Source organism: Rhamphochromis sp. 'chilingali' (assembly GCF_963969265.1).
Source record: "Rhamphochromis sp. 'chilingali' genome assembly, chromosome: 10".
NCBI classification, from domain to species: Eukaryota; Metazoa; Chordata; class Actinopteri; order Cichliformes; family Cichlidae; genus Rhamphochromis; species Rhamphochromis sp. 'chilingali'.
The window spans coordinates 25,484,701-25,494,542 of NC_137937.1; positions in this window are offsets into that span (position 1 = coordinate 25,484,701).

The following is a 9,842-nucleotide window of genomic DNA, read 5'->3' on the forward strand; positions in this document are numbered from 1 at the left end:
TGGCTATTTGGAAAATTCATCTTGTCAAGTTCATCCACCAAAATCCACACAGGTGCACAAGTGTTTCGAAAAACTACTATGCGTCACAGAGCGAGGCTCCGTTCTTCCTGGGTGAATGCCCGGTGAAAAGAGCTCTGTTTGGCAGGCTAGCTGATATATTTGCAAATAACACAGTAATCTCCCCATGGCGGGCCAAACATGCCAGTGTTTGCCTGCTTATTCCACATAAAAGAAAAGTTTACTCATTCGTGCTCTTACACAAGCAAAGGCAAACATTCCCTTTTATTGTGCAGGCGTCTTCTCCTTTTTTTTTGGCCCCTTCTTCTCTGAGCCCAGGAAGGACACAGTCAGCCCGGAACAAGCTTGGAGGTCTTCAGACCACACACAGAGCAAGCAAAGATCTCTCCATGACTCTCTTTCTTTTTCTCCTTCCTCTCCTCCCTTCATACCGTCTAACTCGTTCCCACTGTTTTAAATGGTCACCCGTTCAGTTTTGCTCCATCTTCATTATAGCTCTCTCACACTGTTCCCACATTTCATCTTCTCTCAGGCCAGCCTGACCCAGGCAGAGCAGAGGTTGCATGCCCACTGTTGCATATCTCAATTGCCATTCTAGCAATGGGTTCTGCCCCAGTGTTTGTTTGAAAAGGCTGATGTGAACTGTAGAGAGGATGGTCACTTAGTATGATATTTGTGCCTGTGAGACCACCCAGCCAGTCAGGCCAAAACTCAGGAATTAAGGCTTTATTTTTCAACGCCTCCACTGTTCCCAGGGCCTCAGAGCTGAATGAGATTAATCCCTTCTCTGTCACCACCATCTGTGTCTAACGCTATAGCTTGCATAGTAGTCACTTCTGGAATATCCAGGTAAAAGAGAGGATGTGCAAAACAGACAAAAAGAAAGAAACAGTCGAGTCATATAAAGAAGGATTTTTCCAGTGGAAAAAAATTAGGAAATAAATTAGGAGACAACACAAATGCTTCGTTAGGTATTTGTACACTGGAGTTACACATAATTTAAAATAAATTCCATATAAAATATAACATTTATGAACACTTCTACTGATTTGTACTGACAATGACTGACCGAGAGGAACAAATAGATAAGAAGTAAGTTATCTTACATGACTGTCAGAGTATCCATCCATCAGGAAAATTGTAAAAACTGTATTAACATAGCTAACTTTTCCACAAGGACAGATAAGTTAAGAGTTTTTTGCATATCAGAGTGTTAAGATACAGTCTGTTTATGTATGTAGAAAGAGATCATTAAGTCTTCTTTGAGAAATTTTGAAAGCCATAAATGACCTTGACTGGGTTGGGCTGATACTGCGGATAAGGAGACCTAAACGTCGCATTGGGTGGCACCATGCATGAGCTGGGGATTTACAATGTCTCTAGACCACACACAGACAAATCAGAAGAGTGAGGGATGGATGAAAGGAAAGTGGAGATATGGAAAAGTAGCAACAACAAAAAAAGAAGATTAAATGTGCCCTGTTTTAATGTTATAGAATTATATATTTTAAGCTGTTCTGGGGGCAGAAAATGACTTATCCTGATAATAATATCAAATCACTGAACTGCAGGCACTCATTAAATTAAATAACACCTTTGGATTACAAACGTAAGTGCATTCCAACCAAAGACCACCACATAGTGAACCCAAAATTAACAAAAATTATTTTCTTTAGACAGTCTGCACACTTCTGACATCAAATAAGGCTATACGCTCTTCTGTTGCTAAAATATAAATCAATCACAGCAAGTACCCACAGCACCCTGTTTAGTGGAATCCAAACACAGCGTATGAGCACAAATACCTCATACCAAGTGTCGAGCATGGTGGTGGAGGGGTAACGATTTGAGCTTGTTTTGTTTTGCAGCCTTGGCACTTTTCAATGAGTCAACCATAAACTCTGTATACTAAAGTACTCTAGAGTGAGATGTGAGGCCATCTGCCTGACTGGTCCAAACTGTGTCATGCAACAGGACAACAAACCTAAGCATAGCTGCATCGGCGTAACTTTGTGCTGAACAATTCATAATTTTATTGGGGTCTTATATTGGTTGGGTCTGTTTATTGCGGGGATCATAATCCCCCTAACCCCCCTTGGAAATTACACCCCTGCACAGCTGCAAATCTCCAAAAGAATGACTGAAAATGAAGAATCAAAGCGCTACAGTGGTCAGTGAAAGTCCAGACCTTAACTCGGCTGAAATGCTGTGGCACAGCTTTAAGTAAGCTGTGCATGACGCAAATTCAGAGAACTGAAACAATATTATCAAGAGTCGGCCAAAAGTCGTCCACAGTGATGTCAGAGAATGATAAAGTAATAGAAAAAAACGATTACTTTAAGTTATTGCTGCTACAGTTGGTTCTACAAGCTACTGAATCATGAGGTGTACTTAGTTTTTTAACAGCCTCATTCTACATTTAGACTTCTTAATGGAATCTCAAAATGTTTCCTCAAATCAAGAATACTGAATAAAAACATTTTTTTCAACTCAATATGTGACATCCAGTAGAATATATGTACTACTCATTTTATATGAGTTATGAGTTTAAATCGTTTAAATGTGTCCACTGTATATTTGGACACATTTAAATCAGCTGTTGGGTTCAAGTAAAAGGTGAAATGGCTGTGCTAAACTACTATACTATACTATACTACCCCGAGGCCATATTTCTCTTAACTTGGTATATGATTACATTTCACAATAGTCAGCTTTGACAGGTCACACTAACTGCCCGCAGTACTGCTGACAGATTTAAATAGAGAATATCCAAAGTATCAAGGAACCAGCATAAAAGGCAAATGGAAAATTGTGTTGGTATTCCAATAAGTACAGATTTGTATATCATTCTGTTTTCTCTGTGGAGTCTTTCTCTATTCACTGTGAAGTTTCCACCTCTGATTTGTGTATCAGGAGAAATGCAGTGTAGCCATGAAGGAGAAAGCAATGTGTGCTAAATGGTCCATAAGCATGGCCTGGCCTGGCCCTGAAAGCCCCTCTGGACCCCATATGGTGAATATGTGTGGATGCATGGATGCACGGCCTACCCGCAGCAGGGCTGCTCCCCACAGTAAAACATCCCACTGAATACCCATACAAATATATAAACACATGCAGATATTCAAAAACTCAAAAACACAGTACATTAACACAAGATACATAAAAATACAACTATGCATGAAACTGCCAGCTCTCACGCAAATGAAATCTCACAACTACACAAGCCCTTAGGTATTTCACGTGCAACAACTTTAAAATCCTGCCAATCAAGATAGCAGTGTCTCCACAGATCCTTCTGCACTTAGTGAACTACTACAGATACCACGTTGTACTCCCCCCTAATCCTGTTTGTGAATTGGTGAGCAAAGGGGAGCATAATTGCATGCTTAAACGCCTGAGAAATGGACATCCAGTTCTGCTGAATCTGTGCTTTTTGTGTGGCCTCATTGTTGAGACGTGCAGTCATGCAGTTCTTTGACTTGCAGTCAGTGTTGGGTTAGGGGTGGTTCAGAAGAGTGGAAGTGGGGAAAATATTGTCTAGGGTCCAGTTATTTTATTTCAGTATCAGACAATCCATGCTTGCCCAACATGCCTGGCAGGAAGAGTGTGATTATTACCAGAGTGGAGTAACACAGGCAGAAATCGGACGCGTTTCCCTCTTTCCATTGCGTTTCTGTCCTGCAGTTTAACACTCTTGTTGTCAGCGATCTAATCAGCTGTTTTTTTTGTTTTTTTTAAGGCCCTGTGGAGAATTTTGTAGCAAGATGCCAGCTACACAAGCACAAGAGCACACACACACAGACATGAACAGACTCCACAGTCAGTTATACTTTCTGGTTGATGGGCTTTCTGGTAGTGTGGCCAAAGAGGACAAACAAAAGGCTCTTCTATGGGGTTGCAGTGTAATGAGAGGCAGTGTGATTGTAAATATGTTGCTCTGCAGAGTTTTCCATCTCACTGCAGGACAAAGGGGACCAGCCATCAAATTCGGGTCATTAGAGGCTTCTACGTTGTAAATCAATTTGCTGAGCAGAATACGTTGCGTCATCATCTGTCTGTGGCCCCAAACTGCTCAACAGAGGCTGAAGGATTCTCCACTTATGAAATCTGAATGACAAAAAGTGGTTTTGTATATTTACCTTTTACCGTTTCAGTGTGGCCGCAGGCCTGAGAGCACTCTGACATTTAGAGGGAGGTTAATTATCAGCTTTTGGAGGAGCGAGTGTGTGAGAGCAAGAGGAGTTTGGATGAGATAATGGATAATGATTAAAGTTTATTTGAGCCTTATATAACTTTATTAAAAAGAACTACAGCACTTTTGTCTCCAGCCTTGCTAAATGGACACTATTTACTGTGACTAGCTCTTACATTCATAATGATAAATGAGACAATGACAAGATAATAGGTGGATTTCAAAAAATTGCAGCTGTGACAACACAATTTGAAGTGATTCTGAGACATCCTGGCATCTTTAAAACAATATAAATACATAGATGACAGTCTTAATTGCATACTGCCTATGATTTGGAGTGGTGCAGTCTCTAAGGATGTAATCATGTCAGAAGTCTGTGATGCAAATTGTCTTATTAACTGTATTCAAAACTACAATTACTGCCTGGGAGTTGCAGAACTCCCCCGCTGGTCAAAATAAAGTTTATATTCATGTATTCATATTTAAAATGCATAGCACATAGACAAAAGATCCGTACAGTCACCGCAGGTTCAGAGTGGGAACCCAAGATCTGTATCCAACCAAATGTATGAACATTATGAAATGTTAATAATTGAGTAATGGTGTTGAATAATGGCCAAGAAGTTTTTTTCGGGGGTTTTGCGGAACATTTCAATGTCACAGTAAAGTTTCTCCTTTGACCATTTGCACATGTATGATTTTTTTGTCTTCCTCCACTCACCCCAGCTAGTTATGCCAGATGGCGACTCCTCCCTGAGCCTGGTTCTGCCAGAGGTTTCGTCCCATTAAAAGGACATTTTTCCTCCCAATGTCACCAAAGCACTTCCTCAAAGGGAAATTTCCTGCTATATAAATAAAATTGAATTGAATTAAAATGATTCACTTCTGTCAAATTTTGTAGTAGTACACATTTAGAGTGAGGATTAAAAAAATTATGACAGAAAGATGTTTTGTTAGCTATTTCACATCTAAAATCTCTTTATTCTATCCTTCTGTGGCCAGTTTAAAGAAATTACCTCATGGAATTCCTGATATTTTTCATTAATTTGAAAAGTACGTATTGACAACTGGAGGAATTGAAAGAAAGTCTTCATAAAAGTAAGATCATTCCCTAGGATTATACTACCACGAATGGTTAGAGAAAGATTAGCTCTACAGCAAAAAGACCATTACTATGAAACAAATGCAACTGGTACAAAAAAAAGTGAAAACGTGTCAGAAATGTTCCTCTTTTTGAAAAATCCACACTCATTTAATTAAGGCTTTGTGGATATGTTGCTCTTAGACATCTTACTTAATTTAAATTAAACTATTTCAGCTTTTGCAGGACACACTTATACCATGAATGAATTAAACAGATGAATGAAACAACTGCGACAAAGAGAAAAGCATGAATTATCAACCTAATTTTCCGTCTGTGCAATCAGTGTTTATGAAGTTGAAACTGTCATTTTTGGCACAGTGGTAATTGCTTTTGGCTCATAGTGGACTTTCTGACTCATGAGAGAGAGGACGTGGAACACAGGAGTATTTCCGAAGCTCCCGAGTGCGGGACAAGACTTCCATTCAGGTCTTTCTAGGCGCTGATTACAACGTACGACAGAAGTTTCACCCATGGCTGGTCCAACACTGTTTTATCTGAATCAAACCTCAACTGAGGCGAATAAATCCGACTGAGATTAAAGCTACTGCTGCAGGAAACACCTTGTCCACAAAAGTGCATGTTCTTAAGTCAATACAGGTGGGTTCCTAGGAAAGCCAGTGGGGAAATTTCACCATGAATGCAAGAGAATGCAACACTCTGACCTAATTAGAATAAATTAGAAAATATTTCTTTTCTGTTTTAAGAGATTACAATGTTAAATATTCATCTCAAGAAAGCACAAAGCTGAGACAGCAAGAATGTTATAAAAAAAGTTATTACTTAACAGAAGTGAAAACTAACTCGTTGCAATTGTACTTAAGAGTTCTTTGGCAAAATGGAATTTTTTTTCTATTTAGTTTAGTTTCTATTTAGCCACATTTCAGAAGAAGTCACTGCCGCAGGCCAAAAATACCACCATGCATGTTACTTCTCGTACACAGTGTTGGGAAGGTTACTTTTAAAATGTATTCCATTACAGATTACAAAATACATGCCCCAAAATGTATTCTGTAACGTATTCCGTTACGTTACTCGATGAGATTAACGTATTCTGAATACTTTGGATTACTTAATATATTATCATACTGCTTACAACTACGTGAATGTACTATTGCTGTGATTTATTACTGTTACTGAAGGTCCGCGTCTCCGAACTGTAGTAAAGGGACCTCTGGCTAATACGGCGGGGTCCCTGTCGGCTCGTAGCCGAAAAATAGCTTTACTTTGTTGTCTGGGTCAACTTTGCTTGCGAGAGACAGACAGAGGCGTTGAAAGGCTGCTCCAACGGAGCTTATTGTTTCGAAGGAAAACACAAACACAGCATACAGTCGAGTCTTAATAGCGTACTTACACCTGGGCTCGTCAGGCACTCTTCTTGGCTGCAGTGGTTATTATTATATTTACATGCTCCCAGCTCCCGTTTCTGCTCGATGACAGCTCCGACTTTTCCTTTTTCTCCCTCGCTCACAGACACATAACGGGTATGGCAGTCCATTCTCCCTGCAGCACGGACTACACTGCCTATGATGCTACATTCTTTAGAGCTATACCTGTAGCATTCTGCCTATTAGCCTAGCACAACAACAACAACAAAAAGGCCTCTCTCACCCAGGAAACACGCAGAGAGAGAGCGTCCTGATGTAAATATGTCACTGGAGTTGATATTTTACACCATGTAACCATGGCAACCGTAACGCTGCCGCCTGGAACAACAGAACGTAGCTGTCAAACAAAACCAAACAGTCCTGACCCGCCACAATATGAAACAGGGAAACAGTGTAATCCATTTATTTCAACAAAGTAACTGTATTCTAAATACCACCTTTTTAAACGGTAACTGTAACAGAATACAGTTACTCATATTTTGTATTTTAAATACGTAACGGCGGTACATGTATTCCGTTACTCCCCAACACTGCTCATACATAAGTAAATATCTTATAGATCAGCTAGATCGATTTGGAATTTTACTATTGTTTGGTTTATTGGGTGATGTATAATGTACGAGAGATTTATAATCACAACTTTAGGTGCTGCATTTTTTCCATGATGATATAGACACAAAATAGTACAACAGTAGCCGATAAATGTACATTTATGCACCAGATAAAGATACATTTTTACGGGTGGCTACAATTAGTTAATATCTCTGCACACCTGAATGAATAATCTATGCACACTGTTTTACTTGCCACTATTTATTTTCACATTTTTATTATTTTTATTTCAGTGCTGGATCTGACCACTTCCATCTTATATTTCTTTGGCAGTTCAGAAATCAGGACACATAGTTAGAATGTGTCTGGTTATAGAGCTGGCTCAAGCTGAAAGGCAAGTAGAGACAACATGGGCTTTCTTGAAGGCAAGTAGGTTCCCAAGAAGGCTGCTATATATTCTGGGTTTCTATCAAGTTTTTCCAACATAAAAAAGAGCAGTGATAAAATAAAGTACATATTTTTTCTCCTCCAATTTGATCAAGAAGAAGCTAAGTTTGAAAACCAGCAACTGATTTCAGAAATGAAAAATCAAAATCCAGCACTTGGCACAATATCTCAAAAAAATCAATTAGTCAATTTTGAAAATGAGAAGGTTTTGCCAGAAGCCAGTGATCTATTTATCTCAACTCTATCTGTCTGAGTCGTGAATTTCTAACGGGGCCAGAAAAGGTTCCTTGTGATTCAGTGAGAGAACAAGCGTGTGTGAGATGTAGTGTAGTATGTAAACCATTTGACATCAGTGTTTGGGCTTTCTTTATGAGAACATCTGCAGCAGCTGCCCTATAAATTCCCAATGTTGAGAAAGCAGGAACAAAAAGTTCCATTTTTGTATAGCAGTGTACCATGGCAAGAAGCAGACCCAGTCGTGCCTCATCTGGAGCAGCATGGCCAACGTTTTGGGAAAATCAAATTGGGGATGAAGAACTGAGATAATGTTGGTGTATGTTTACAAGCCAGTTCTGCACAGCAACAGACAACATTGAAGAGATCTTACTGATTGCCACCATATCAGCCCCAGACAACAGGCAAGACATCTGTCTTGGTTTTACTTTTCAACAGACCAACTCTGTGTGGTATTCTGGCATTTAATGGGAAATATTGGCTGATGTGACGATGTTGTTGTTTCCTCTTTAAGAATGTCTTCATTGCCAGTGATATCTAAATGTTAAAGTTTCAACTAGCCCCATAGGCAATCAGCATTTCACATTATTAGCACATTATTAGCAGACACACTCAGTGCTAAATTAAACATACACTCAAAATTCAAATGCTTCTGGCTTCTTGGCAGATTTTTGGGACTTTTCAGATTTGTGAAAAACGCTGACAATTCAATTCAATTCAATTTTTTTATAAGGTACTAAATCACAACAATAGTTACTTTGGGGAAATTTATATTGTAAGGTAAAGACCCTACAATAATACAGAGTGACAGTGGGAAGGAAAAACTCCCTTTAACAGGAAGAAACCTCTGGCAGAACCAGACTCAGGAAAGGGCTTCCATCTTTTGTAACCTGTTGGGGGTATGGGGAAGAGGCATGCTGACATGCTGTGGAAGAAAGCCAATGATGAATAATAATAACTAATGATTCAATTCAGAGTGGTGTATAAATGCACAGTGAGTGAAAAGGTGAGTGAAGAAGATTGATTTTAGTGGAGGGAGACTAAAAATCCAGAAAAAAACAACACTTTACATAAAAGTTACTAACTGATTTGCATGTCATTGAGGGAAATAAGTCCCATCCCTAAAACTCAGCCAGAATTATTGTTCCCACAGATTGGCTGTGTGCCATGATTGCAATCAGCCAATCAATCAATCACAGATGCTCCTGGTCTCAACCTGTATATCGAATCATCCTGCGTCAGCGTGACACTGAAAAACTAGTTATGCATTTATTCCTTCTAGCCTGGACTATTCTAATTTACTATTATCAAGATGTACTAAAAAAAAAAACCCCAGAAAAGCCTCCAGCTTATCCAGAATCTCTGCAGCATGACTACTGACAGGGACTAGAAGTAGAGAGCATATTTCTCCTATATTGACTTCTCTTCACTGGCTGCCTGTTAAATCCAATTTTAAATCTAATTTAAAAAACCTGCTCCTCACATAACAGATCTTAAATAATCAGGCCCCATCTTATCTTAATGACCTTTTATCACCCCATTAGAGCTCTCAGACTGCAGGCTTAACTGTTGTTCCTAGAGTATTTAAAGGTAGAATGACAAGACCATTAACAAGAAGCTTGGTGAGAAGATGACAGAGGATGATGTGAATATTCAGGGGTGGAGGAAATGTAAAATGATCATCAATCACCCTCGTCTGGAGCTTAAGGCAAGATCGTACCTCACAGGGTGAGGATAATCATAACAGGACGAGGATCATCCCAAAACTATATGGGAGGAGTTTGTTAATGATCTGATGGCAGTCGTGACCACAGTCACCAACAACACCACTGGTAACACACTATACTGTAATGCAGGGATGTAAAACTCA